Consider the following 22,354-nt stretch of genomic DNA (forward strand, 5'->3'; position numbering starts at 1 on the left):
AGCCTTTGGGACACAGCAAAGGCAGTCCTCAGAGGTCAATTTATAGCAATAGATGCACACATCAAAAAAGAGGAAAGGGACAAAATCAAAACATTAGCTACACAACTTGAACAAATAGAAAAACAGCAAAAGAAGCCAACAGCCACCAGAGGAAAGGAAATAATAAAGATCAGAGCAGAAATAAATGAAATAGAGAATTGAAAAACAATGAAAGAATCAACAAAACCAAAAGTAGGTTCTTTGAAAGGATCAACAAAATCGACAAACCACTGGCCAAATTCGCAAAAGAAAAACAGGAAAGGATGCAAATAATCCATATAAGAAATGAAATGGGGGACCCAACTGAAATAAAAAAGACCATAACAGAATATTATGAAAAGCTGTACTCCAACAAATTTGAAAAACTAGAGGAAATGGACAAATTTCTAGAAACACACTACCTACCCAAACTAACACAAAATGATGTTGAAAATCTGAACAGACACATAACAAGAGAAGAGATTGAAAAGGTAGTAAAAAAACTCCCAACCAAAAAAAGCCCTGGCTCAGATGGCTTCACTGGAGAATTCTACCAAACTTTCAGAGAAGAGCTTGCACCAGTACTACTCAAACTATTTCAGAACATAGAAAAAGAAGTGATACTTTCAAATTCATTCTATGAAGCCAGCATAACCCTGATACCAAAACCTGGAAAAGACACCACAAAAAAAGAAAATTACAGACCAATATCTCTCATGAATATAGATTCAAAAATTCTCAACAAAATTCTAACCAATAGAATTCAGCATCATATAAAAAAAAAAAATACACCACAATCAAGTAGGATTCACACCAGGTATGCAAGGATGGTTCAACATTAGAAAATCAATCAACGTAATCCCCCACATAAATAAAAGAAGGAAAAGAATCACATGACCATCTCAATAGACACAGAAAAGGCATTCGACAAAGTCCAATGCCCATTCCTGATAAAAATTCTCAGTAAAATAGGTATAGAAGGAAAATTTCTCCGCATAAAAAAAGGGCATCTATGCAAAACCAACGGCCGACATCATTCTTAATGGAGAGAGGCTGAAAACATTCCCCTTGAGAACAGGACAAGACAAGGATGTCCTTTATCACCACTCCTATTTAATACAGCATTGGGAGTCCAAGCTAGAGCAATAAGGCAAGAAAAAGAAAAAAGGGCATCCAAATTTGTAATGAAGTTAAACTCTCCCTATTTGTGTATGATATGATACTCTACACAGAAAACCCAAAAGACTCCACGAGAAAACTACTGGAACTAATAGAAATATTCAGCAGATTAGCAAGATATGAGATAAACATACAAAAAAATGTTGAAATGGTGTAAAAACAGGATGGGGGCGGTGTCTGACCTCCTCTAACTTCGCAAGCAGAAAGGAGAATCAAGATCGACAGCCCAAGGCTGATTCCTATGAGGCAGAGGTCAGACATACCTCCTCTCTCCGCCATCTTTACCAACTCTGACACCAATCACCCCTCCCATAGCAGTCTCTACTGGGTTCGATAATTCATTGCAATGACCACATAGACCATACTCATGATTATGGGATGTATTAGAGAAGTAACAGTCACAATTCAGGCTCAGGAACACTCAGGATACAGTTCTTCCATCAGGATAGCCTCTTCCTAGTTGTGCTCAAAGGCACAACTCTCCCTGGCCCTCAGTCTCTTCCCAAAGACACTCAGTTTCCTCTATCCATGGGCTGGGAAGTCCACTGCACCATCTCCTGGTTGCTGGGTCTTTCCTCCCATCCTTCTCACAGTCTTCAGGGTTACAGCTTGCTCTCTCTCTCTCTTTTTCTCTCTCTTGGTCTCTTGCTTCCAGGAGCTTTTCAGCCTAAGGATCCTAGTCCAAAGGATGCACACTCCGCTTCTGGCTTTTCTTCCTTGGTGGTGGTAGGATCCCTCTCTCTGCTCTGGGTTTGGCTGTTTTTTAAAGCAAAACCGACCAATCCCCTTGGTGGGCCACAATTACCTGGGTGGAGTTATAAGACCATGGCTAGAAAGGCCACACGAAAGTAATCAATCGCAATGCAAGTGGCAAATGTTTTATTATATATACTTACCACAATTAAAAAAAAAAGGGGGATGGGTCATGGATTTGGGTGAGAGCTAGTGAGAAGCAGTTAGATTTAGAATATATTTTGAAGGTATGCTTGACATGCCTTGCTGATGGGTTGGCTGCGGGGTTTCAGAGAAACTTTTACAGCATGTAACAGTTGTGACTTTACTTACTGATGTGATCGTTCATAAATACTTAGCTCCCACGGTAGACTTTCAGCTCCAGGAAGACAAAGACCATGCCTGGTTTTGCTTTTCATTGCATGCCTACTGCCTAACACAGTGCCTACCATAGAGTAGATGCTCAGTGAATATTTCTTGAATGAATGAATAAGTGAATGGATATACAAACTAAAACCACCTTTCCATTTAAAAAAAATGAGTGTCTGAGGGTTTAAGCCAAGTGACTGGCCTAAGGCTTCTGTGCTGGCACTGCAGTCCATCTCATCATCCTCACTGAGGCTACTTTCCCACTTATGGTACCCTTCCAAACCCCATACTCTTATTTGGGGGAGGGAGTTGTTATTATTGTTGTGTTGTCATCGAGTCAATTCCAAGTCATTGTGACCCCATATGACAGAGTAGAACTGCCCCATAGGGTTTCCTAGGCTGATATCTTTACGGGAGCAGATCACCAAATCTTTCTCCTGTGTAGTTCCAACCCACCAGTCTTCCAGTGAGTAGCCTAGTGCTTAACCATTGCACCACTAGAGCTCCTTGGCGGAGGGAGAGACTACAAAAATGTACTTCAGATATTCCTAATGAGTGACTAGTCTATTTAGCCAGCCACTGACAAATGGTGGCCAGCATTATTCTAATCACCTTAGAGGCTTGGTTGGGGCGCCTTGAGTCTGTGATATTTCTTCCCCATTTCTCAGAGTTTAGAGCTTGATTTATTCTCCAGCAAAGATCATTAATCTCATCTCATTGTTGGGGAGTGCTATTATGCCCAGGACCCAGAGGAGGTCAGCCTGAGCCATCTGACTTGTGTTCTGATTTGAAAGACAGTACAGATCTTTAGATAAGAGCAGCTGGTGTTCTTAATTTTCATATAAAATTTTAGCCATTCAAAAATGTTCACCCCCCTTCCCAGGGCATGTTGCAACAAAAAAAAAATCAGTTAAGGCAAGCTGTGGTTAAGAGGGAAAAGAAAATGGAATGCAATTAAGAGTTTCCTCTATTCTGTTGGAAGTGAAAAGCTGCTTGAAATGTAACTTTCTTGAACAATGATAACATCCTTGGCCTTCTGCCTTTCTCATTAAATTCCTGATATATGGATATTTCATTTACTGAACAGCTGGGGAAATTGGATCCTTGCTCTGTGGAGGTTTACCAGAGTGCTTCGACGCTTCTGTGTGATTGAATACTAATATTTATCCCTGGAATACAAAAAGAGAACGTTAAATCTAACCTAGCTGCTCCAGTCGAGACCTTCTAGGCTGCATCCTACCAGGTCTGCATGATAATTCGTTCTGTTCTTTTCATTCAAATTACTTCCAACCTTGCTCTTTCCTCTTTTCTTTGCCCAACTCTTGGAAGCAACACCCAGTTGTGCTGTACACTTTTCAGAGCTGGTCCTCTTGTCTTGAGACCCAGATTCTTCCCTGGTGAGGCTTCCAGTCTAGGGAGGGGACAGACATTGAAGAGATAAGCACACAGATAAATATGTAGTTACAGGTTGTGAGACGCACAATAAGGGAATAATAACTGGAAGAAACTGGGAGAAAGGCCTGGGGCAATCTACTTTCAAAAGATCAGCCAATGACAATCCTATGGATCACAATGAAACATTGTCCAATCCGCAAACGAACACGGGCTGGCACAGGACCACGCAGCATTTCATCCCATTGTGCATGGGATCACCATGAGTCAGTGGGACTTGAAGGCAGCTAACAACAAAAACATTCAAGAAATTCACAAAGTCTAATTTAAACCAGGGTAGGAGGAAAGGGCCCTCTTGAGGAAGTAGTATTGCAGTGAAATCCTGGAGGATGAGAACCAAGCACGTGCCAAGCGTGCAGGGGCAAAAAAAAGTGGTCAGAGAGGGTGGCAGGTTCAGATGGGCACAAGGCAGCGCGTCTCAAACTTCAACATGCCTGTGTATCACCTCGGGATCTTGTTAAGATGCACAGTCTGCTTCAGTAGAGCTTGAGCTTATGGGTTTCTAATAGGCTCCGAATTGCTGGTGATGCTGATCCCAGGGACCACAGTTTGAGTAGCAACAGCATAAAGCAAGGGCTGGAAGATTTTTCTACAAAGAGCCAGATGAGCTTCTGTTAACTACTCATTTCTGCCATTGTAGCATAAAAGGAGCTATAGATAATTCGTAAACGAATGGGAGTGACCATAAATACAGTATCAGTAAAACTTTATTTACCCAAACACACAAAGGATCGATTTGGTCCACAGGTGGTAGTTTGCTGACTACCTGAATAGCTGGAATAGGGTATTGATCCTCAGTCTTAGCTGTACTTTACAATCACTTGGCAGCTTTCAAAAAATACCCAACAGGTCCCTACTCCAGATGGATGAAATTAGGATCTCTGTTGATGGGGCCAAGGCATTGATAGATTTGAAAACCTCCTCGGGTGATGCTGAGGGGCAATCACTGTGATGGGGACTTAATCTCATTTGATAGTCCCATTTTCTCTTCTCCCTAGGGGATAGGTAAGGCAAAATGACTTCACCTTTCTCTAATTCTCAGATACTATGAGTTGACCAATAGCTTTCAAGGAAGAGGAAAAAAAGAAAACAACAGGAAATGTACAAATCTATTTTAAGGCCTAGATTTCATAAATGTTAAAATGGCATGGAAATGTGTACTTCGAATCTAGGAAATGAGGTGTTTCCATCCCTATTTTACCGATGAGGAAATGGAGCACAGAAAACGTATCGTACGCACAGAGTTCTACAGATATTATGACTACGTGCCAAGGAGATATAGGCAAAGTATTGTGGCTTAGCTTGCTGAACACACTCTTCCCTTCCTTCCACCAAAACAAGTTTATCACTTTCCACAAAATCTGATTCAAAACTCACTGCCACTAAATGTGGCCCAATAGATAGCCCTCCCCTCCCTCTTCAGATCACACTTTATGCTTTGTCTTTCCCTCGTGTACATTGTCACTTACTTGGGTGTCTTTTCACTGTCTTATGTACACGTGCTTTGTTTGCCCACCTCCATCGAACTCCTTGAAGGCAGGGGCAGACCTGGAAAGAGGACCAGAGAATTTGATCTGAGTCCAAATACTGCTGTTCACCAGCCATGTGAGCTTGGGAGATTAGCGCATTCTTCCTGAGTTTTGGTATTAATATCTGTAAAATGGGAATGGTTGAGTCTGTTTCACAGGATAGTAATGAAGTAAGAGTATTTTGTGAACTATAGAAGTGTGGGCATTTTCCCCAAAAGGCAAAACTATGCTTTTTTTTTTATTGGTACATAGCCAGTACAGGAGGGCTTAGGATGAAATATTACCTTGGAAAATGCTAAATGAACAAATGAATACATGGATTTGCATATCACATTTTGCATTAACTAATTTTCTTTTTCGATAGCCTTTAAGGTAATGTAGGAAGGGGCCTGTCTGTGTCCTTCCAAGATTACTATATAAATTAACTAATGGGGCAGTTGCCAAGGCAATGCAATTTGCCTAGTTACTGACTTCAAGTTCCAGGAAATTACGGCATTGGTCAATAATTCTCACTATCCTCATTGTCTAGGTCTTATTCCCTCAGGGAGTACCTGTGCTTGGCACCAAATACTTATCCTTCTGAACTGGTTGAAATAGCCCCTCTTCTGGAAGAATCATCTCTGTGACCGCCCCCCAACACACACACCAGCTGCCCATGCCAAGGCACAGAGATATCCCCTTTCTGAGCTTCTACAGCTCATTGGACTTGCCCCTCCGCATCAGAACACCAGACTCACTGTGCTACTTTTGCTGCCTCTCCTATCAGACTGAGAGCTTTCTGAGGTCCAGGGCTACGTTTGCTGGATCTTGTGTTCCCAGAGGCTGGGGCAGTGTTTGGCCAAAGCTGGTGACTGCAGATTGACTATACTTATGAGTGTGACAGTGGCTCACTACAGCTCCAAACCTAAGTGTCCATCTGCCTGTAGGATGACTCCACTTTCATGACATGTGGACATCTCAAAACTCAGCGTTTCAAAAAAGATCTTCCTTCCTGTACTAGTTATCTAAATTTTCAAAATAGGCTATTCCAAAGTTTAGTGGCCCCCAAATGACAACTTATTATGTCTCATGGTTCTCCGTGTTGACTAGGTTCTCTTCAGCAGTTATTGCCACTTCTTGGTCGGGGTCTCATTCAGATGGTGACTGGAGCTGGAATCATCCAAAAACTTTTCTACTGGGGGCCAATGAGGTGTCTCTTTATTTCCACATAGCCTCTCCATGGGCCTAGCTTGGGCTTCTTCACAGAATGGTAGTCCCAGACACGGAACATCTTACAGGGCACCTGGCTTCTCCCAGAGCAAGCACTGCACAAGCCTGGTGGAAGCTACCAAGCTTCTTTTGACCTACCACTGAAAGTCTCAGTGCATCACTTCTGCCACATGCTATTGGTCAAGTAAGTCATTAAGGCGAACCCAGATTCAAAGAGAAGGGAATTAGACTCTCCCTTCCAATGGGAGGAGCCCTGGTGGCACAGTGGTTAAGAGCTCGGCTGCTAACCAGAAGGTTGGCAGTTTGAATCCACCAGCCACTCCTTGGGAGCTCTATGGGGCAATTCTACTCTGTCCAATACAGTCACTGTAAGTCAGAATTGCTTTTTTTTTTTCTTCCTTTTTTTGGTTTTCCCAATGGGAGCAGTAGTAAAAAATTTATGGCCATATTTATAATCTACCCCATTTTTAATAAGTGCGATTTTTTGTCTGTTTATAATCCCTCCATATCCCTGCATTCCAGGACTTTTTTTTTTAAAGGAACATATTTAAATGGAAATAAAAATTCATTTTTTCAGCATTTGGGGATGTTTGTTGTATTTCCTTACATCATCTTTCAGTCGCCCATCCTTATGTCCAAATTTGTTCTTTTTCTTAAATACCTTTCGGATTTGGAGCCCCTCATTCAGGAATGAGGTCGTATCAAGCTACAACTACTTTTCTCACTTTGTTTTATGATTTATTCCTATTGAATCATGGAGACCTAAATTATTCAAATGATACATTGCATTGGGCAAATTTGCTGCAAAAGACCTCTTTAAAGTGTTGAAGAACAAAGATGTCACCTTGAAGACGAAGGTGCGCCTGACCCAAGCCATGGTATTTTCAACTGCCTCATATGCATGCAAAAGCTGGATAATGAATAAAGAAGACTGAAGAAGAATTGACACCTCTGAATTGTGGTTTTGGCAAAGAATATTAAATGTACCATGAACTGCCAGAAGAATGAACAAATCTCTCTCGGAAGAAGTATAGCCAGTATGTTCCTTAGAAGCGAGGATAGCAAGACTTTGTCTCACATACTTTGGACACGTTATCAGGAGGATACCGTCCCTGGAGAAGGACATTATGCTTGATAAAGTAGAGGGTCAGCAAAAAAGAGGAAGACCCTAATAAGATGGATTAACACAGTGGCTGCAACAATGGCCTCAAGCATATCAACAATTGTGAGGATGGCTCAGCACCAGGCAGTGTTCACTTTGTTGTACAGAGGGTTGCTATGAGTCAGAACCAACTCAACGACACCTAACAACAACAAGATTTTTTTTCTGATTTTTATTGTGCTTTAAGCAAAAGTTTACAAATCAAGTCAGTCTCTCACACAAAAACTTATATTTACAACTCAAGTCAGTCTCTCACACAAAAACTTATATTTACAACTCAAGTCAGTCTCTCACACAAAAACTTATATACACCTTGCTAACATACTCCCAATTGCTCTCCCCCTAATGAGAAAGCCCGCTCCCTCCCTCCACTCTCTCTTTTCATGTCCATTTCGCCAGCTTCTAATCCCCTCTACCCTCTCATCTCCCCTCCAGGGAGGAGATGCAAACATAGCCTCAAGTGTCCACCTGATCCAAGAAGCTCACTTCTCACCAGCATCCATCTCCAACCCGTTGTCCAGTCCAATCCATGTCTGAAGAATTGGTTTGGGAATGGTTCCTGTCCTGGGCCAACAGAAGGTCTGGGGACTATGATTACTGGGCCAAGCTGGCACTTTGTAGACACTGCTGGTGGGAATGTCAAATGGTACAACCACTTTGGAAATCTATTTGACACTTCCTTAAAAAGCTAGAAATAGAACTACCATAAAAAAAAAAGTGTCAAATAGATTTCCAAAGTGGTTGTACCATTTGACATTCCCACCAGCAGCTTCTAAGTGTTCCAATCTCTCCACAGCCTCTCCAACATTTATCGTTTTCTGTTTTACGGATTAATGCCAACCTTGTTGGAGTAAGATGAAATCTCATTGTAGTTTTGATTTGCATTTCTCTAATGGCTAATGATTGTGAGCATTTCCTCATGTATCTGTTAGCTATCTGAATGTCTTCTTTAGTGAAGTGTCTGTTCATACTTTTTGCCCATATTTTAATTGGGTTATTTGTCTTTTTGCAGTTGAGTTTTTGCAGTACCATGTAGATTTTAGAGAACAGGCGCTGATTGGAAATGTCATAGCTAAAAACTTCTTCCCAGTCTGTAGGTAGGCTTTTTACTCTTTTGGTGAAGTCTTTGGATAAGCATAGGGGTTTGATTTTTAGGAGTTCCCAGTTATCTACTTTTTCTTCTGCATTTTTAGTATTGTTTTGTATACCGTTTTTGCCATGTATTAGGGCTTCTAATGTAGTCCCTATTTTTTCTCCCATGATCTTTATCGTTTTAGATTTTATATTTGGGTTTTTGATCCATTTTGATCTTGTTTTTTGCATGGAGTGAGGTATGGGTCTTGTTTCATTTTTTTGCAGATGGATATCCAGTTATGCCAGCACCATTTGTTAAAAAGACTGTCTTTTCCCCATTCAACTGTTTTGGGGCCTTTGTCAAATATCAAGTGTTCATATGTGGATGGATTTATGTGTGGATTCTCAATTTGGTTCCATTGGTCTATGTATCTGTTCTTGTACCAGTACCAGGCTGTTTTGACTACTGTGGCTGTATAATAGGTTCTAAAATCAGGTAGAGTGAGGCCTCCCACTTTGTTCTTCCTTTTCAGTAATCCTTTACTTATCCAGGGCCTCTTTCCCTTCCATATGAAGTTGGTGATTTGTTTTTTCACCTCATTAAAGAATGTCGTTGGAATTTGGATCGGAATTGCATAAAATCTATGGATTGCTTTTGGTAGAATAGACATTTTTATAATATTAAGTCTTCCTATCCACGAGCAAGGTATGTTTTTCCACTTACGTAAGTCTCTTTTGGCTTCTTGCAGAAGTGTTTTGTAGTTTTCTTTGTATAAGTCTTTTACATCTCTGGTAAGATTTATTCCTAAGTATTTTATCTTCTTGGGGGCTATGGTAAATGGTATTGATTTTGTGATTTCCTCTCTGATGTTCTTTTTGTTGGTGTAGGGGAATCCAACTGATTTTTGTATGTTTATCTTGTATCCCGATACTCTGCTGAACTCTTCATAAGTTTCAGTAGCTTTCTGGAGGATTCCTTAGGGTTTTCTGTGTATAAGATTATGTCATCTGCAAATAGAGATAATTTTACTTCTTCCTTGCCAATCTGGATGCCCTTTATTTCTTCATCTAGCCTAATTGCTCTGGCTAGGACCTCCAGCACAATGTTGAATAAGAGTGGTGATAAAGGGCATCCTTGTTTGGTTCCAGATCTCAAAGGAAATGCTTTCACGCTCTCTGCATTTAGGATGATGTTGGCTGCTGGCTTTGTATAAATGCCCTTTATTATGTTGAGGAATTTTCCTTCTATTCCTATTTTGCTGAGGGTTTTTATCATGAATGGGTGTTGAACTTTGTCAAATGCCTTTTCTGCATCAATTGATAAAATCATGTGATTCGTGTCTTTTGTTTTATTTATATGATGGATTACATTAATTGTTTTTCTAATGTTGAACCATCCCTGCATACCTGGTATGAATCCCACTTGGTCATGGTGAATTATTTTTTTTGATATGTTGTTGAGTACTACTGGCTAAAATTTTGTTGAGGACTTTTGCATCTACGTTCATGAGGAATATAGATCTGTAATTTTCTTCTTTTGTGGTGTCTTTACCTGGTTTTGGTATCAAGGATATGGCCGCTTCATAGAATAAGTTTGGTAGTATTCTGTCCTTTTCTATGCTCTGAAATACCTTTAGTAGTAGTGGTGTTAACTCTTCTCTGAAAGTTTGGTAGAACTGTGCAGTGAAGCCATCCGGGCCAGGGCTTTTTTTTGAACAGCAAAATGTTTTGATGGTTGTTTTCAGATATACTCATTTTGTGATCTTCTAATATTTCATTACGGTATTTATACTTCATACTTCCTATTATCTCTTTCAGAGAGCCCTGGTGGTGCCAGTGGTTAAGCGTTTGCCTGCTAACCAAGGTGGAATCCACAAGTTCCTCCTTGAAAACCCTACGGGGCAGTTCTGCTCTGTCCTACAGGATCACTATGAGTCAGAATTGGCTGGGTAGCAACACGTTTGATTTTTGTTATTATGTCTTTAAATACCTTTAACATCTTGCTTCATGGCCTCTTTTAGGTTATTTTATTACCTTGTGTTCTTGGGGTGTCACATCTCTTTGTGGAATCTGCTGCTTCCCCATCAGAGTAGCTTATTTACCTTCATAGTTTGCTTTTTTTTTTTTTATTGCTGTGATTTCATCTTTAGCAGTAGTTGTTTTTATGTGTGTGAGATTTCCGTGTGTCTAAGGTTGTCGAAATGCCCATCAATAGTAGTTTTGACTTTGCCTCTGCAACAGTCTTGTGGTTCCACTCGTTGAGACCAGTTTTTACATTAATTCCTAAGTTTTGGATTCCTATATCATGTGGATTTCATACGTTCAATCTCCATACCCATTTTTCACCACACTCGAGTTTCTTTTCTTATCTATAAACCTGTTTTTTATACAGAATTACAGTGGAGAATTGTGATAAAGTCTTGGTACTCAGGTGTCAGAATGCTTGGGTTTAAATCCTCACTGTGGGATTTTTGGCAAGTTCTTTAACTCTGCTGAACCTCAATTTCTAATCTGTAAAATGGGGATAATAATAATAGAATAAAAAATGGGAATAATAATAATAGAATAAACTTCATAGAATTGCTATGAATACTAAATGGTAGCTGGCACATGGGAAGAGTTTCTATCTTTATCGTTGCCATTTCTCCAGACCAGAGGCCCAACTTTTCTATTTTTTATTTAGCAGAAGTTAGAAAATGTGTCTGTTAGTCAGTCTGACATGGTGATTTGTGTTCACTCATCTTCATGAGCCTCAGATTTGTTTTCCTTTTCCTCTTCATGCAACCAAATTATGTTTGTTCTTCAAAGTGAAGCTCAAGTCTCATCTCCTACATGAGTCCTTTTCTCCCTTCACCACACCCAGCTTATATCTGTTTTCATCTGTCCGTCCATCGTGCATCCATTCATTTGTTCCTGCAAGCACCACAGTGGGTTAGTCACTGTTCCAGGCACTGGGATACAGCATGGAAAAGACAGTTCCCTACTGTGATGCTTAAAGTTGTGTATCAACTTGGCTGGGCCATGATTCTCAGTGATTTGACAGTTACGATGTAGTTTGATAGTTATGTAATGATGTAATCACCTACATGATAAGATCTGATACAATGTAATCACCTCCATGATGGGATCTGCTGTGAGCACCTGGTCAGTTGAAGGGGAGTCCTTGGAAGTGTGGTTCGCATCCAGTATATGTGGACTTTCTGGCTTGCTCTGCTCTGGATCTGGCATTCAGCTCATTATTATCTGACCTCTGGGTCTTGGGACTTGATCCAGCAACTGCTGTCTTACCTGCTGATTTTGCTTCCATCAGCCCCTGCAGCAACATGAGTCAGGAGAAGCCTCCAGCCTGACACCTGACCCGTGGACTTGGGACTTGCCAGCCTCTACAACTGCGTGACCCATTTCCTTGAGATAATCTCTCTCTCTCTCTGCTTCACTGGTTTTGCTTCTCTAGAGAACCCAGCCTAAGACACCTACCCTCCCCGTGTTCCCATTTCTGTGTGAAGGCAGACTATAAACAAGGAAACACATATCACCACAATAAATTCGCAGTTGATGACAAGTTATCAGAAGAGAAATAATGCAGGGTCAGATGTTGGGCAGTGATGGGAGATATGTAGGGGGAAATTATTTTCAAGAGGGCACTAACAGAAAGTTTCTTTAAGGAGGACATGATATTTGAACAGACATCTAAACAAAGTGAAAAAGCAAAAAATATGAAGGCTCTGAGGTAGAAATTTGTCCTTTTTGAGAAAAAGCAAGATCAATGAAGCTGGGGCAATGCGGGGCGAGGGGAGGTAGGATAAAGTTAGAGAATTAGCGGTAGTTTTTTTTTTTTTAATGTGTGTGAGAGAGTCATGTAGGGCCTTGTTGGTCATGGTAAGGAATTTTGAGTGGGGATTTCAGATGATCTCATTTTTAGTTTAAAATGAAGCATTCTAGAATAGTCTTCCAGATAAGACATACTAGGAAGAAGAACCTACACTTTACTTCCAAAAATTAGTCAAAGAAAACTAGTTGAACAATGGGTCAGCAAAAACAAGGAAAACCCTCAATGAGATGGTGTCTTAGTTTTCTAGTATCTCTATATATCAGAAATACCACAAGTGGACAGCTTTATCAAACAGAAATTTATTCTCTCACAGTTTAGGAGTCTACAAGTTTGAATTCCAGGCACCAGCTTTAAGGGAAGGCTTTCTCTCTATGTTGGTTCTGGGGGAAGATCCTTGTCTCCTTTCAATATCTGTGGGATAGGCATTCCTTGGGGATCTCCATGTGTCTTGGCATCTGTCTTGGATTGAATTGCGTCCCCCCAAAATATGTGTCAACTTAGTTAGGCCATGATTCCCAGTATTGTGTGGTTGTCCTCCATTTTGTGATTGTAATTTTATGTTAAAGAGTATTAGGGTGGGATTGTAACACCCTTACTAAGGTCACATCCCTGATTCAATGTAAAGGGAGTTTCCCTGGGGTCTGGCCTGTACCAGCTTTTATCTTACAAGACATGTAAGGAAAGGGAAGTGAGCAGAGTGGGGAGGGGACCTCATACCACCAAGAAAGCAGTGCCAGGAGTAAAGCACCTCCTTTGGACCTGGGTTCCTGTGTGGAGAAGCTCCTAGTCCAGGGGAAGACTGATGAGAAGGACTGATGAGAAGGACCAAGAGAAGAGCCAACAGAGAGAGGAAGACTTCCCCTGGAGCTGATGCCCTGAATTTGGACTTATAGCCCACTAGACTGTAAGAAAATAAATTTCTCTTTGTTAAAGCCATCCACTTGTGGTATTTCTGTTATATCAGCTCTAGATGACTAAGACAGCATCCATGTTCCTCTGGGTCTAGGAGGTTCTTGACATGAGGATCCAGGGTCTCCAAAGGACGTGCTTCACTTCTGGCTTTTCTTTTTTGGTATTAGGAAGTCGCCTGATCTCTCCTCACTTGTTTAATCTCTTATATCTCAAAAGAGATTGACTCAAAATAAATCTAATCCTATAGATTGTATCCTGCCTCATTAAGATAACTGCCTGTAATCCTGCTTTATTAACATCATACTTATCCCTGTCTCTGTCAAGTCGATTCTGACTCTTAGCGACCCTATAGGACAGAGTAGAACTGCCCCATAGGGTTTCCAAGGAGTGGCTGGTGGATTTGGACGGCAGACCTCTTGGTTAGCAGCTGATCTCTTAGCCACTGCACCATCAGGACTCCCATTAACATTATAGAGGTTAGGATTTACAATACATAGGATAATTATATCAGATCCTGCAATGGAAGATAATTACATGATACTGAGAATCATGGCCTAGCCAAGTTGACACATATTTTTGGAGAACACTATTAAATTCATAACAGATGGATTGACACAGTACTTAACAATAGACTTAATTGCATAAGCCATCATGAAGATAGGACAAGACCAGGCATTGTTTTGTTCTGTTTGTTGTTTGTTCTGCTGTTCTGTTCCAGACCAGGCACCATGAGTCAGAGTCAGTTCCACATCAATTAACAATAATAACAGAACAGTCTGTAAATGGGCAAGATCAGAAGCAGGGAGTAAAATTAGGAGGCTTTTGCTAAAATCCAGGTGAAATGATGGTGTCTTAGATGAGGGTGGAAGTAAAAACGGTGTTGAGAAGTAGCTGAGTCTGGGACTTGCTTTTTTATGTAAAGCCAACCATATTTGCTCAGAGGTATGAAAGAAAGAGTGGAATCAATGATAATTCCTGTTTTAGCTTGGGCAACTTGGTGAGTGGTGGTACCATGAACTGAGATGGCTGCTGTAGTCAACAATTTAACACTTTAACACCAACTTAAGAGTTAACGGTACTTTGATTATATCCTGTATTTTTTTATTGCTCACCAATTAAATCATAGGTCTCCCAGTTTCCTTAAAATAGGTGAGGACAGCCGGGGGCACTCTCTTCACTTTTGATTAATTAGTTGATTCCACTTCTATCAGTTAGTAGACTTTTGGCAAGTTACAAAAGCCTGTGACTCAGTCTCCTCATCTGTAAAATGAGTCTAGTAAGATTAACACTCACTGGAGTCGTTGAGGTGATTGAGTGTAGCCCTTAGGAAAAGGCCTGGCATATAGTAAGTGCTCACTAAGTATTAGCTGTTATCATTATTCATTCCAGGAATCCACCCACACCCTGTACCCCACAACTATACTCATTCAAAGCACGGATCTTATGAGTTACTCTTTACTCTGTTTGCTCAATGTATGGAAAAAATGTTTTTCAAAAAGCACCCAGTACTTACTTGAGCTGACAAAAACACCATGTCAACCTCAGAATGCTCCTCTATGTCTGAATCTCTTTTCACTTTTGCAAGCCTGCCGCTGAGGTCAACATATGGTAGACTTTACTTTTGACTTAACGACAGGGTTATTAAAAAGGACCGGTAGATCTGGTTCCTACTTTCTATCACATTAAGCCATGCATGCTTTTGAGTTAGTTGCAGTGAATAAATATTTTATCAATGATCCAATGTATTTTATTACTTCTCTGGTCCTTCTGGGTATTGCTGAACAGATTTCTGTTTAGCTGATGTCATTGTTGGCTTTTAAGAATCAGGTCAGTATGGCTGTCCTTTTGTAGCTTTAAGCAAATGCAGAAAAACAGCAGCTTGGAGATGAGGAGCCACTATTCCGACTTAATGAGATCAGTTGTCAGCAGCAGAAATTCACAGCAGTTGGTGTCCACTAAGAGGACAAATTAAAGAACTAATTTCAAGTAAAAAAAAAAATTACAAATTAGATGAGGGTGGAAGTAAAAACGGTGTTGAGAAGTAGCTGAGTACTACCGGTACATTCCAGCATGTGAGATTAAATTCCTTCATCAGCAGCGATCAGGTAAAACACCATGAGTTAGTGGAGAGAGTCCACAACCAGTGCAACCCCTGCCTGGGGAAATGCTCAACTTTACTAAACCTCAGATATTTCCTTTGTCAAATGGGAATAATAATTCCTACCTGCCTCACAGAGTACTGTCAGGATTCAGGGAGATAATGACTACAAAAGGACTTGGAAAGTACAAAATGTCATCTGTTGTTGTTAGGAGCCATTGAGTCAGTCAGTTCTGACTCATAGCGGCCCCATCTGCAACAGAACGAAACACTGCCCAGCCTTGCGCCATCTTCACAAGCATTGTTATGCTTGAGCCCATTGTTGCAGCCACTGTATCAATCCATCTTCTTGAGGGTCTTCCTCTTTTTCACTGACCCTCTACTTTACCAAGCATGATGTCCTTCTCCAGGGACTCGTCCCTCCTGATAACATGTCCAAAGTACGTGAGACAAAACCTCACCATCCTTGCTTCCAAGGAGCACGCTGGCTGCATTTCTTCCAAGATAGACCTGTTTGTTCTTCTGGCAGTCCATGGTATATTCAAAATGTTATACCTAAGCAAAATGTTATATTTAAACAAATGTTATTCTTATGCAAGCCTATATGAATGTTAAGGTTTGGAAATGTCTGGGGAAAGCTAGTGTAATTGGAGGATAAGCTCCGTGTTGGGGCTTGCCAAGTCATTTTCAGGGGAGTGATGCCCACTCTACCTCAGGAACTCGATCCACTCATCCTCTGCCCCTCTCAAAAATTCTCTCACCTTAACTTCCTGTCCTTACTATTTCATGCTACCCTATTGTTATGAGGAGTGGGGCTGCATTGGTTTGGGTGACGCTGTTGTGGCGAATAAACCTCAAAAGGTATACTGGCTCATACACAATAGGAAGTTAAATTATTACTGATTTCACCGAAGTAGGTGGATAAACACATTTGTGGCTGGCCCCTTTTCACACAGTCTCTCAGGCACCCAGACTGAGTGTGGCTCTGCCATCTTTAAAAACATTTGGCCCTTGACGTTATCTCCATTCCAACCAATGGGAAGGAAAAGGAAAAAAAAGTGGAGGACTGCCCTGTGAGAGGTCTTAAGGCCAGGCCTGGAAGTGGCAGACCTCACTTCTGTCATGTACCAATGGCTAGAACACCATCATTTAGCCATTGCAAGTGAGGCTGGGAAACGTAGACCCCCCTGGGTAGCCACATCTGAGTAACAGCTCTGCAAGGTGAAGGGGCAGCACAATTGTTGATGAACAGCTGGAGGTGCCTGCCACAGCAACCGTGACTACTGCTAGGTGATTTGTCATTGCTGAAATCTGAGTTCTTTGAATTTCTTTAATTAAATCCTGCAGAATGTGTGGGGAGCTATTGTCGCAAGGAAAGTTGGGGTTTTTTTTTTTTTTTGGTCAAAACGTGCTCTTTGATTCCCTTGTACAGCCCCACTAATATAAAACTTACCATGCATGACAGTCTCAGGAGGACAAATTTCTCCCTGTAACTATTCCAAACCTGTTCTCAATGTTTCAGTGGACTCTTGGCTTAATTGCCTGATTTTTTTTTTTTTCCTCTTTTCCAGTAGATGTATTTAATTAATTAAAAACATTTCTTGATTATTTTTTGAAATACATTTATTGGTTCTCAGTACGCAGAATTGAATTAATCCTAATTCTTAGTTCATTATTCACTTTCATCCACTGGTCCTTCCAAGCCCGTCTATTTGTTTATTTATTAATAACGTAATAAATCCACAAACCTCCTACCCATATAGAAACTAGAATATTAACAATACCTTTTATCTACAATGAGCTTCTTCCCAATCTCATTACCCTGCCTCCCACATTCTGTGTGACCACTATCCTGAATCTTGTGTTTGTCGTTCCCTTAGATTTTTAAAATGTAGTTTTATTACATTTATATTCCTTTAAAAGTATATGATTTAATATTATGTATTAAACTAACAGTATAAAAAGGGTATCATTCTGTATATAATTTTCTGGGACTTACTTTTTCATCCATTATATTGCTAATATTTATATTTTTGCCTCTAGTGGTTAATTTTGATTGATGTGTAATACTCTGTTATACATTGATATCTTCATTTTCCTGTCAATAACTCTTTGGGTTATTTCCAGATCTGTGCAATTGCAATCAGCGCTACTATAAAATTTCTTGGACAAATCTCCTGTCATATGTGTGAAAGAATGTCCTAGGAATAGACATTCTAGGACATTCTAATAGACAATTGGTAGGACATAAGGCGTGAGAAAGTTCAGTTTTATAAGATAGTACCTGTGATAGTTAAGGTTGTGTGTCAACTTGGCTGGGCCATGATTCTCAGTGGTTTGGCTGGTATGTAATGCTGTAATTTGGTAGTTATGTCATGATGTAATTATCCTCCATTTTGTGATATAATGAAATAACTTCCATGCTGTGATCAACCAATCAGTTGTAAAGGGAGTTTCCTCAGGGATGTGGGCTGCATCCAATATATATTTATGGATGTTATGGCAAAGCTTGCTGGTTTTTGCTCACTCTGGATTCAGCATCTGGTTCATCATCATCTGATCTCCATTTCTTGGGACTTGAGCCAGTGCTCTGCTGGCCTGGTGATCTTGGGATTTGTCAGCCTCCGTGGCCTGTGAGCAAGCAGCCTGCCATCTGACCTGCCAATTTTGGGTTCATCAGCCCCTGCAGCTACATGAGTCAGAAGAAGCCTCCACCCTGACACATGACCCACAGACTTGGGACTTTCTAGCCTCTACAACTGCTTGAGCCATTTCCTTGAGCTAAGTCTCTCTCTCTGTCTCTACATATATATGTATGCTTCATTTGTTTTGGTTCTGTAGAGAACCCAGCCTAAAACAGTGTCAAACAATTTTCCAAAGTGGTGGTACACCTTTATCCCCAGCAATGTATATGAGTATCCACATCCTCTCCAATACTTAATTTTGTCGGATTTCGTGCGTGTTGCCAATTGAATGGATGTAAATGTTACACCAATTCCCACTGATCACAAATGAATTTAAACATCTCTTTGTATGTTTGGTGCCTATATGTATACTGGCTTCTATGAAATTCCTGTTTATGCTTTTTGGCCCTTTTTTTGTTGTTGTTGTTGTTTGTTCTTTTCTACTGATTTCTGTTGTTGTTGTGTGCCATTGAGTTGATTCCAGCTCATAGTGACCCTACAGGACAATATAGAGCTGCCCCATAGGGTTTCCTAGGCTGACATCTTTATGGGAGCAGTCCGCCACATCTTTCTTCTGCAGAGCGCCAGGTGGACTGATGAGTTAAAACAGCTAAGCATTTAACCATCGCGCCACCAGGGCTTTTTCACTGATTTCTAGGAACACATTTTTTATGCTAATATTTTCAGCTGTGTTTGTTGGATCAGTGAACTCTTCAAATGTAGAGTTGCTTGGATTTAGAGAGAATGTAACCCGATGTGCTTCAGATTAGGAAGCTAGGGAAGTAAGGTGGTGTTGTCTAAGGTCATGCAACAGTTTAGGGTCAGAGTGAACCTCAGATCATGAGCTGTTCTACCATGTCAAGTGCCTCTTCAACATTGAAAAGTGGCCAGGTCACCTGTATGGCCTTGTTCAAATGTGATCAGTATATACATCCTCTTTTCGTGATTCTGGAAAATGCAGTTGGGGAAAAGTGTAGTGTCAAAAGCAAAACTACGCAACTTGCTTGTACCATGAGTGATTGTGTATTTTGTTTTCCTTACTTTCATTGATTCAGCAATATTTATTTGTATCTGTTGTGTCCCAAAGGTCTATTCTGCAACATTTTAACATGAACTTAAGTCTTATTTTGAATATTCTTCTTTCTATATTTTGACCTCTGAGAAGTAGAATGCCTTAAAGAAGGGAAGTAGTGAAAAGATGAGGGGTTAAGTAAGCAAACAACCATTATCTTCAACTTGGCGGCAAAGATTTAGTGTTGTGCAAAAGCTGACAATATTCTAGTTTCTGAAGAGAGATAAAATCAGTACTTGGAAATGATGAATCTTGCATGCTTCATTTTAAGGGAAAGGACTGGTATTTATGTTCATTCTGCTGAGTCTCTTTTGTGTCCCTTGTGGGTTGTTGATATTTTTTCGAGAACTTAGCCTGGATTATGAATTGGGTTGTGTGGGGCAGATGTCTCCCTAGAACACTGGTACATAATAGCCTCGAGAGAGGTGTTGCACACATTCTAAACATTCTGGGTTTGAAGCCAAGTGTTGGGTGGCTGCATTGCTTTTGCAGCTGTAGTTTAAATCAGAAACATTCTACCTTTTCAACATAGAATTTACAGAGATCCAGATTTTTTTAAAAGAAGTCTGTAACTTCCAAAAGAGATTTATTAGTCTCTGCTCGCCTAATTCTGAATGAACAGAGTGCAGCAATTTTCAGATTCAAGGGAACGGTGCCTTTGAGAGTGTTTCCGTAATGAGAGGCAATTTCGCTGTTGTTATATTGAGATGGAGTGAATGTTTCAATTTTATGTTGATTACTTTCAACAAATACCTTCTTTATTCTCCCCTCAGATGTCTTCAGTGATCAGATATGTTTAAAATTTAAGTATGAAAATCTTAGTCATATCTGGTAGCAGAACACCATACAGACTATGGGAAGAAATTGCTTATTCCCTGTTGCACCCCATTTATTTATAAAATATCTTTGTTTTCTTCACTCCCTTATCCCATTACTTATCATAAAATACAAGAGGTAACAGGGGCTAGTGCATTTAGGTTGTATACATGTATCATGTAGGCACAAGTATGACTTTAAAATTGCCTTTATTTAGAGATTATGTGTGGTTTAAGGAGATGTGTATAGGTGCCAGGTTGATAAGGGGTGGACTGTGATAGTTAATGTTATGTGTCAATTTGGCCAGGCTATGATTCTCAGTGGTTTGGCGGATACTATGTAATCACCTGTGACTTGGTGATCTGATGTCAGCAGCCAATTAGTTGAAAGGGGAGTTTCCTTGGGGGTAGGGCCTGCCTCCAGTACATAAATGGATGTTCTGGCAAAGCTAGCTCTCTTTCTCAATCCTGTATATTTCTCATCACCTGACCTGCAGATTTTGGGTTTGTCAGCCCCTGCAGCCATGTGAGCCAGCTGAAGCCTTCAACCTGCCACTCGACCTGCAGATTTTGGGTTTGTCGGCCCCTGCAACCACGTTAGCCGGCAGAAACCTTCAGCCTGCTGCCTGACCCACGGATTGGGGACTTGCCAGTCCCCACAATTGGGTGAGCCATTTCCTTGAAGTAAATCTCTTTCTATATATATATTTATATATGTGGTTCATTGGTTTTGCTCCTCTAGTGAACCCAGACTGGGACAATTCCCAAATAATAACCACAACAATTTCAGATGTTTATATTTTTGCATTTTCAGATTTCAAGCTGCAGATTGTTCAGGCCACATCCATATTTTGATGAAGTGAAAATGAACACATTCTCCTTGCCTCCCAAGCATGAACTTGGAGGTTTAGTCCTACCAGTTCTCCCCCCACATACGCACATAGTAGGGCACATAAACACCTCAAGAGAGTCGCTCACTGTGTCTCATCATGGCATAGCCTTATAGCACACTGGATTTGGAATGTTATTTAAAGCCTGCAAGAAAACTCCTACACAAGATGCTAAGCCAGAGAGCTTCGTTTTTAGTGTGCCAGTGGCATTAGCATCTGAGTGGGGAAGTTTCCAGATACTGCATGCAGTGGCATTGCTAGGGTTGGTGTCACCCCCCCCACCCCCGCCCCATGGACCTCATCCCATACAAGGCCATACAGAATCCTTAATGATGTTTTTTGTTCTAATGTTACTCATAGATCATAAATTCCTGTTTATCACTCCTTCTTTTCCTTTAATGACTACTTCATTCTCAAAAAAGTTATTGATACAGGTTCACAAGTACTCGTTGCCACAATATTGTAGCTAAAACACCAGAAAATTCGACAAAATCAGCAACTACAAAAACACAGGCAGCAACGAAAACGACAGTGCTTGTTGCAGATGCAGATGTAACCAGGTGATTCCTAGTGTCGTTGTAACTGGGTAATAAGGACAGGTCTGACCAGGGTGCATCAGAAGGTTCAAAAAATAAATTAGCATAGAGTTTTAGCTTTGTAGGTATATTGACACATGTGAGCTGAGCTTACAAAAAATGTTTTTGTTGTTATAACTAACTACAGGGGTATTTTTATAGACAACCATTTGGTGTCGCCCCCCTGACAGTGTTAGCCCACCTGTATCCCTCACTGCATGCTGCTTGGGGACTCTTGTGGCCTTATCTACTCCTTGCTTCCTCATCCAGGCCTTCTAACTTTCATCCACTATTGTTCTCTGCCTGTCTTGACTGCTGAAACCTTTGACAATGATCCCATTGATTCTCCTTGACGCATCTTCTCTTTTGCCTCTCATGCCTCCTGAAACCTGCATTTCTTTACAAAACTCATAAACGGTAAAGATGAAAACACTGTAAAGCTGTTTTTTTTAAGACAAAATAAAAAGAAATGATAACGAGTACCAATATCTCCCAGCACTAAGCAAAAAAAAAAAATGGAAAGAAGAAACTAGGAGACACTTTTTGTGTTCCCAGATCTGGGGATGCAGGGTAACTGAGTGTTTGAAAGGATAGGTTTTGAAGTCAGGCAGATGTGAGTTCTAGTCTCAACAATGTGGCCTTGAGTCACTTATTTATCCTTCATGAATCACTGTTTCCTTATCTGTAAAATAGGAGCAACAATAATACCTGCTCTAGGGTTGATAGGAGCCCTGGTGACGTAGTGGTTAAGC

The sequence above is a fragment of the Loxodonta africana genome, chromosome 27 (genome assembly GCF_030014295.1).
Source record: "Loxodonta africana isolate mLoxAfr1 chromosome 27, mLoxAfr1.hap2, whole genome shotgun sequence".
NCBI lineage: Eukaryota > Metazoa > Chordata > Mammalia > Proboscidea > Elephantidae > Loxodonta > Loxodonta africana.